The sequence below is a fragment of the Geospiza fortis genome, unplaced genomic scaffold (genome assembly GCF_000277835.1).
Source record: "Geospiza fortis unplaced genomic scaffold, GeoFor_1.0 scaffold438, whole genome shotgun sequence".
Lineage (NCBI taxonomy): Eukaryota > Metazoa > Chordata > Aves > Passeriformes > Thraupidae > Geospiza > Geospiza fortis.
The window spans coordinates 72,207-81,420 of NW_005054640.1; the positions used below are offsets into that span (position 1 = coordinate 72,207).

A 9,214-nucleotide genomic window follows, 5' to 3' on the forward strand; every position below is an offset into this window, starting at 1 on the left:
ATAATGCAGTTTAGCACTGTGGTCAAAAGTGCAAATGGAGTTCTCAAATGGGAAAATGGGAGCAACTTCAGTAGGAGGGGGGATTTTTGTTTGAGATTGGTGTGGCTGTGCCTGGAAGGCACTCCAAGAACACCACTCATTTAGTGGGAAGAGTTTGGATAAACCAAAGAAATTAAAAAGTATGTTTAAAAAGAGACTCACAGCTCAACTCCTGGAATTCCAAAGGGAAAACGGAGAGTGTCTCAGTTCCTGAATGTGCTTGGCAGGATTGGAATGATAATGGGGTGAAAAATGAGTTTTCAAGCAAGATGACGAAGCTCTAATGGGATGAAGCTGCCAGATGTAGAAGCCAGGTCCAAAGCATTTTGAGGATTTTGACCATTCTGGTTCAGTAACAACTATATTTTAGAACTTCCACCTTTGGCTTTTCTACTACAGAAAATTGATTTTTAAGATTTTTTTTCTTCCTAAGAAATACAGCTTCTAAGCAAAATTGCTGGATATTAGATCACTCTTTGTGTTATGGGCTAACTAACGACTAGAACTTCAGTTTTATTTATCATCTTACCAGCCTGAAGCTGTGCCCAAGTGTGGATGTTCACTTCAACTCTGGAATTTTGGGGACTCATAAAATCATGAAAACAAAGATGTTGCTTTTACACTTATGGCATTCCAGTTTTCCTACCAACTTGACCTACCTCTCTACTTACTTTTTTCCAAGTGTTTGGGGTTTGGGGTTTTTTTTTTGGTTTTTTTTTTTGAATTTTATTTTTATTTTCTTTTTCAGTTTGTTTTTGCTTTTTTTTTTGTTTGCTTTGTCGTTTTTTTTTTTTCTGGGTTTGATTTTTGTTGTTGTTGTAGTTGGTTTTGGTTTTTTTTTTATATCTTACATTTTGATATCTCTAAAACCACTTTAGGTCATGGAAAATAAAAGTTACCTCCAGAGTGTCAGGTATTGAATCAGACCTATTGAAGCAGTCCATTTCAAAATCTTAAGAATATACTGAAAGAACAAGCCATGAAATTCAACATATAAATGATTAAAAGCTCAGTGTGAATTTTAAATACATAGATATTATTTATATATAAATAATATATATTGTTATTGTTATAGATAAATAATGATATATATTATTACTTATTTATATTATGTAGTAACATGTGTTACATCTGATGATTCACTATGGGCCACTAGATGGTTCCCCACTGGGAACTGGCCACTTTCTAAATTTTTTCTTTTAAGCAAATACATTTCCACCCACAAAAAAGATGGATGTCTCTGCCAGCTGCACCTTCCCAGAGTGTTCTCCAGAAGAACGTCCCTGCTGCCACCAGCAGCTGGCTCTGGGACCTGCAGCTGCTCCGAGCACAGCTCCCCCTCCCAGGGCTGCTTTCCACTGGCGCAGGAAACGCCTCCGTTACGGGAACTTTTCAAAAGTTCATGGCAAAATTAATTTAAAATGTTGCTCTGCAAGAAGAGGCTGATGTGCACACCCAGACAATTTTAACTGGGATATTTCTATTGTCAGGACAAAACCCATACTTCATGTTTTGCTATACAGTTAAAGTTGTGTTGAAAGGATTAAAAATGCTTAATTCACTACTATTTGGAATGTAATGTCTTTTTCCCAGGATGTTTTCTTAATGGCATGAGCATTTCAAAATGCAGCGAGAAGCAAATGGAAAAAGTGTTGTGAGTGTTCCCTGCAGAGAGTGCTGCCTTCTGTTTCCTAATCACTCAAAATTCAATATACTTATTGCAAATGAAATAAAAGTTTAACTGCCCGAGTAAAGAAATATGAAGAGAAATTGTCTGATTTGATTAAAAGAAAAAAATATTACTATTCCACTTACACTGCATTTTTTCCATTAAATTTGCTTTTTTTTAAGGAATGTTATTAATATTTAAAAAATAAGTTATTATTTCTTCTATCCAAATATCCTCCATGAGCATGCACACTTAATTAACAAGGTGTTAATTATTTATTCAAGGGTTTTAGTAGGTGTTCACTCTGCAAAATACTGGGGACTGATTAATGTGTATCTTTGCTTCTGTGTCTGTGTGTAACATATTGAAGGGATTGCTGAAGAAAAAAAAAATCTGTATTTAAGCCAGCAAAACCCTTCAGTTTTCAGTGAATCGGGGGTTTTTTATGTACAAGAAAAATGAAAGATGATTAGGGAAAACACTCTGTTTTTTGTGTATTTTTGCATTTGGACTAGAATGCTGTGAAAGCTTTCTGAGCCTGCTTCCGTGGGGGAAAAAAAAATATTCTGTGAAGTGGGAAATGCATGGGGAAGTGAAACTCTGATATTTGTAAAGCAAACATGGGATGTTCTCGGGAAAAAAACCCAAACCAGAACAAATAACCAAAGAAAAACCAAACCAAACTAAATCAACAACAAAAAAAGGCTCCAAACCACCACGAAGACCCAACGACAAAAAATCCTCCTCCAGCCCTAATGAGTTGCAAAAGACCTTTGTGAAAGATATTGATTAAAGTGTATAAAATGAGAGACTTCAGCCTATCCCAATGAAATGTCTGGAATTTTAAAGGGACAGGCATGGGGACAGTCCAGTGATGCCTCTGCAGGACTTGCCCTGCCTTGGTCAGAGCCTTTCTCACATTAAGAAGATGCCCAGAAACCCCAAAATCTCCAGGCACAGCACCAAAGGCACTTTAGAACGCAGTGAGCTCTCCTCTGCCTCCGTGCTGTAGCTGACAGGGAGCAGAAAGAGAAAGCTGTAAAGTATAGATGGAGAAATAAAGCAGGGAAAAGTAGACAACAATCTGGACAACAGAAAGAAATGAGTCCTTTTTAGAAAATAACAATTGCAATGAAATTACCAATAAAATTGTTCATTTTCCTGTGACTGCAGGGTCTATAAAATTGATAGAATTGAGTAGAAATGGATGTTGAAAAGACAAATTCTGGTGCTGCAAACAGCAGCCAGAAATTATCTCTGAATTTTCTATCTTGTTAACTGTGTAAAGATATCATTGCTTGCTGAATTTGCACAAAATTAAAGAAGATTAAGAATATTAATGGAAGACTGGACGATGGGATATATGAAGTGTAGGATTTGTTTTGTGAGGTGCTACAGCAAAAGCTGACAGAAAATAATTACAGTCAAAGACAAATATTATCAGTCTTAAAACAGATAAAATCCAATCCCTTATCTTTCTGAAGTTATGAATGCTTCCAGAAAATAGATATTTATTTTAACATTATATCATCATTTTAGTTACTGCACAAAGACAGCGGAATAAAATAACATGGCTAATCGGTTGGAACTGTAAAAATACAGATTAGGAAATGTACATCGTTAATTTTAAAATCATGTAATAAAAGAGTGAAGAGAGATAATGTAACATCTAAAATAATTTCAGGGAAAAAAACTTAGTAGTAGACTAAACGAAAAAGCAAAATTTGCAACCAAAAAAAAATAAATTGAAGAGACAGAAACACCAAACAGAATCAAAACAACAGAATCGAAACAACCTAAATCACAGGAAGTGCCTGGAAAACAAAGTTTTGGAGTAGAACAGAAAACTGGAGCAAATAAATGCAGAAGAACAAAATGGTAAAATAACAAAGTTAAGAGAGTTTTAAAACGTTGCTGCTTGCCAGAGCCGTGAGGGAGATCTGCGGGACTGCTCTGAGGTAAAGGCAGGCAAATCTCTGCGGCGCTGCGCGGCAGGCACAGCGGATCGGCTCGGTCCGGGGAGCGGAGCGCAGGGAAAACGCCCCGGGAAGGTTCGGGGCTCTGGTCCTACCGAAGCTGAAGCGTGTCCTGATCCCCAGGCCCGGGCCCGTTTTATCAGTCCTCCCCTCGACCCCCACCCCCCTTTTTTATTTTTCCCCTCCTTCTCTCTTTGCTGTTTTATGGTAAAAAAATCCAGTGGAAAGTTGACCCTCGGCCCCTCCTTTTTCCTCCCGTTTGAAACCCACCCGGACGGACCCGGTCCGGCCGTCTTCAGGCAGCGGCGATTGCAGCTGGGATTTTGCTGTCACTGAGGTAGAAAAGGATGGAGAGCAGGGGGAGGAAAAGGCCTGCTGATAAAACCCCATCCGCTGCGCTCTGCACCGCTTGTTTCGGGCTCCTTGCTGCAGGGTTCCCTGCCTGGCCCCCGGAAGATTCCTGGGCGTCCGCGCGATCGGCGCCTCAGCCATTGCCGGGGCTGGAGAACTGGGAGGTTTCCATCAGCTCCACTCGTATGAGATAGTTCTGTGGAGTCACTCAAAGTCAAAATGCCACGGAGGAAAAGCTTTTTTCCTTAAGCTTGATAAAGGCACGTACAAAGACCAGATGAGTTTACCTGAATGTGGGTGTGATTATTCAAGACGTACCAAATGTCCCTTTATCATTTCAAGGGTTACATTATACATCTCCATAGTATATTAATTCTTTTTGTTGGCCCTTTTGCAGCCATCTGCTTGTCATGTGTGCCATGAGGGTTGGGTTTTTGGACTTTTTATGCCTACTTAGGTGAGTTCTGTATGAGGGGATAGATAGAAACAAGGAATGGTTGAGCTCTTTAGCTGCTGACAACACTGCTCGTGTTTGCAGCCTGGGGCACAAAAACGCTCTGACTGGAAGGAATTTCAAAGCAGCAATGGGTTTTTAGGAAGCTGAAGGTTCAAATTTGATTTAACAGCCTCAAGAGTGGTTGTATAATAAAAGTTGGTTGAGGGTTAGAAGCTTTGATATGAAATAAAACTGCAGCCCCCTTGCATTTCTCTGTCTTATGGGCAAGTCTCTTTTTCAGTGCTGAGGATCTCATCAGGACTATTCTGGGGTAAGAAAAATGCCTCTTTAGGAGGTCTTTTTATTACTTTTTTTGTTTCTCTCAGTCAGCCTGCCAAACTGTGGCAGTTTAGGTGAGAACGGTGATAGAAAGGTAACACGAGCTGACTTTACAAAACTTGGAAAATTTGCAAGGAAACACAGGGCTGTGGGAATTGCTGCCTTGGAGTAGGAACCACTCCTTACAACCCCCAAACTGGAAAATTCTGTAAATATCTAAAGCTGTTCATTTTGGTTTTTACTACTTCTGATTGAAGGTACTAGCAGTTCATGATGTTGCAGTGTTTTAGAGTGCAGAATATCTGCTAAAGGAGATATACAGTGCTTAGCCTGTGTTTTTTCTAAAAAGCATCCAGAATGTTAGCTTGGGTCTTGGGACACTTAGGTGTTACCCACCAACAGAGTTCCTGCATGAAGGAAAGACATGTCCAGCCACCAGAAATATTGGGGACAAAATAGGACTTGTGTGGGTGCTTTGAGAAGCAACATTTGAGGGACCAGGTGGAGAGGAAGTTGATGAGGAAAAACACCTGAGTGGTGCTCAGAGCAGCTTCTCAGAGGAGCTGTGTGAAGACACCAGGAACAGCAGGGGGGACACAGACCTGCATGAACATATGGAATTTCTGAGGTTCTTGAGAGATGTTTTTCCTTCATTCCTGCTTCACTTTTGTTGGGTGATGGGTTTGAAATGGGGCATACTGGTAGAACTGGGTGAATTTCAGTCGGTTGGGATGTTAGTTTTTTGAAACTGGCATTTACCACATGAAAATCTTTAACAGCAACCAAATCCTTCATCTGAAAGCATTTCAATTACAGAATTATGTGCTAATATCTGCAGGGGAACTGACAGTATTAGCAGCCTTCCTTTTGAAAGTGCAATTTCAAAGTTCATGTTGAAAATTTTATTTTTTTTAATCCCTCTTGAAATAAAAGCTCAGTCTAAATTTCCCATCACAACCCCCCTACTTTTCAGACACTGCTGTTACCTAAATTAGGGACAAATTCTGGTTTTAGCTTATGTCCCAGCCTTGAGACCCTGAATTTAAATCTCATTATATTGCAGACATTTATGCATTTAAAAGAGGAAGAAATACCAGGGATTTGTTGTGTGCTGCTTTGTAAAGAAACTCCACTGTCATGCTGGACTGTGGTTCGGATTGTCAGACGTGATGCAGAACACCTGGTTTGCATACACTGTACCAGTCTTGTAAAAATTTGGTGTGCGAGCACATTTGGGCTTCTTTTCTTGGCTTTATCTCAGTGTTTCATTTTCTCCCTGTTTGGCTCTTTTTATTTTCCATTCTTTTGCATTACAACAAAATCAATGTATTTTACCTTTATTATTCATTCCCCTTGTTCCATAGTTAGCACATCTTGGCTTTTCTTCCTCCTCTTCTGCACATGAATGTTTTCGTCTATGATATTTGTTTCCCCCCATTTTCCAGCCAAGTTTCCTTTCCTCTCTGATGTATTTTTACAGTCTTTATCTGTCTTTCCTTAATCCCCCTCATTTTTCCAATATCCATGCTTTTTGATCTCTCTCAATTCCCCCCATTTTGTCAACCTCTCCATCTCCTCATAATTTCTTGTGGCTCTCTCTCCATGCCCTCCATCACTCTTTGTTCTGTGATTCCTTCGTGCCATCTCCTCCCTGCGCCTTCCCCTGAGCATCTCCCTGAAGATGCAATTGGTGGCATTGGGAATGGGTTGAGACAGAAAGGCCCCACAAGGATCTGGGTACATATGGGGTCTGTTTGATTCACACCAGGGTGAGTGTGCACCCATCATCTGTAAAGCCCTTTGAATAGTCTGTGGATTGTTACAGATCATGTGTTTTAATGGCCTTATACCAACTTAGAAAAGGATTTGATGTCTTTCACGGGTAAATGAGATCTGACTTCTATCAGCAACATTTCTTTGATTTTTGGAGTCGTGTTCCTGTGACAGAAAGCAGCTGAACCGTCCTTGGTTTGCTGCATTTGTACAGTGCAAGAATCTAATTTATTAATAATTTTTAAGCTTTAATCTCAGTTGCAAATGTTTTTATTGGAAAAATATTGCTATTCTGAAAACTTTCCTCTCTTGGCTTAAAGGGTATATATTTTCTAATATATAAATAAGAAAGTTAAATCAAAATGCTGTTGTTAACAAGTCTGCCTCAGGTTTCAGTAGGCAGAAGGTTCTCTGCTTCTGTGACATGCCAATATGAGCAGGTAATCTAAAAGTATTTACTGGAAGGACCATCTCAAGGGACAGTTATAGATTTCACATGATTGTGCTGCTCACTCATAAGAGGAAAAAGAAAGGAAGTCTTGAGGCAGCAGAACAGTACAAGGATGGGAAACTCTGGCAGAGCAAAGTAAAATTTCAGCATTTTCATGCTTTGAGATTTGGTTTGGTTTGGTTTTTTAAATCCTGGCTGAAATCTTCTGAAAGAACAAGTTCCCAAACCTCTGCACTTTGTAATAACTTTCTTTCATCCTCTAATATTAAATGACAGCAGTAATGATGTGCAATATCAAGGTATGAAGCATCTTGTCCTGATCATCCAATGAGTTTGCTGTGATGTAAATAAACCCAGCATTAATTCAGATGTGAAAGTCACTGCAGTTGAGGTTAGCAAAGCCAAAAAACAAAAGTTCTACTTGATTAGAACTAGATGAAATTCATATCCAGATTTGTGTAAACTTTGCATAGTTGGCTTGAAATATTATCCAAAGAAGGGATGGATAATTTGGTTCAGCACCCCCAAAGATCTTCTGTGTTTCTTGAGATAATTGATTGTTTGGACTTTAAAGCTGCTTCCCCTTTTCTCAATCAGCCCCATCTGAGAAGAGCTATTCATCAGATAACTTACTTGTCAAAACTTGCTAAGCAAAGCAGGACAGAAGCAACAAGAGCTGTGGGTAATTTAAGAGATGAATTTGTGCTGGTGGCTTTCAAGAATCCCAACCACTGTAATGGAGGTCAAACACATCTCTGAAACAGTTCAGTCTAAGCCAGGGATCACATGGTAGAAGAAAATAAGCAGGCCAGGAATTACTATCTCATTTTATGTAAGGTTTCTAGAGAAAAAACCTATATATGCACACGTAGAGCACATAGTGTTCCAGACCCAGGTGTGATGCAAGTCCTCTACTTAAAATACTTGTGTACAGAGCCACAGAACAGAATCACAGAATATCCTGAGCTGGGAGGGACCCCCAGGATCACCCAGGGCAGCCCCAGCCCTGCCCAGACACCCCAACAGCCCCACCCTGGGCATCCCTGGCAGCTCCTGGAGCTCTGGCAGCCTCGGGGCCGTGCCCATTCCCTGGGGAGCCTGGGCAGTGCCAGCACCTCTGGGGAAGAGCCTTTCCCTGGTACCCAGCCTGACCCTGCCTGGCACAGCTCCAGCTGTTCCCTGGGTTCTGTCCCTGGTCACAGAGAGCAGAGATCAGAGCTGTTCCTCTGCTGCCCCTCATGAGGACTTTGAAAACCCCAATGAGGTCTCCCCTCCAGGATCTTTTTCTCCAGCTGAACAGACCAAGTCCCCTCAGCCTCTTGTCATATGGCTCCTGCAGACCCTTCCCCATCCTTGTGGCCTCTTTTGGATGCTCTCTAAGGGCTTAATGTCTTTTTTTATATTGAGGTGCACAAACTGCCCCCAGGACTGGAGGTGAGGCCTCTGCAGAGCAGAGCAGGACAATCCTGTCCTTTCCCTGGCAAGATGCTGGGCCTGATGCCCTCCAGGACAGGGATATCTCTCCTGGCTGTCAGGGCACTGCTGACTCACATCCAACTTGCCATCAACCAGGAGCTCTTCCTGCAGCTGCTTTCCAGTATCCCATTTCCAGTCTGCCTACACACCCAGGGTTACCCCATGCCAGGTGCAGAACCCAGCACCTCCCCTTGTTGAGCTCCATGCAGTCACTGATGGCCCAGTTCTCTCCTTGTTGAGCTCTCCCCACAGGACCTCCCTTTTCTTTAAGGGAGTCAACAGCTCCTTCCAGTTTTGCATCATCTGTGAACTTGCTCAGTTTCCCTTCCAGTCCTGCAGCCAGGTCATTTATGAAGGTGTTGAAGGGCACAGGGATGAGGATTGAGCCCTCTGGAACCTCACTAGTGACCTGTGCCAGTCTGATGTCACCCCAGTCACGGTCACTTTTATGCCCAACCCTGAGCCATTTGCTCACCCACCCCATGATGTGTTTGTCCAGTGTTGGAATGGATGTTTTGTCCAGAAGAATCCTGTGAGAGACAGTATAGAAAGCTTTGCTGAAGTGTGGGAGATCAGGGAGATCTCGGGATATCGCGATGTCATGGGCAGACGGAACCCCTCCCCTTTTACCGTTAAACCGTTAACCCCCCTTATAAATTACCCTACCCTGCCATTAATAAACGCCATTTACCGTCGACCACATT

General features: G+C 41.5%; 1 protein-coding gene across 1 annotated transcript in view; it reads right to left on the reverse strand.

The window, feature by feature from the left end:
• The window catches only part of ASIP (agouti signaling protein), a 24,202-nt gene extending 20,390 nt beyond the window's left edge, over positions 1-3,812 (reverse strand). The window contains 1 exon segment of the mRNA XM_005430479.2: positions 3,780-3,812. The gene's annotated coding sequence lies outside the window, so the exon portion shown is untranslated.
• Positions 3,813-9,214: the final 5,402 nt, after the last annotated feature.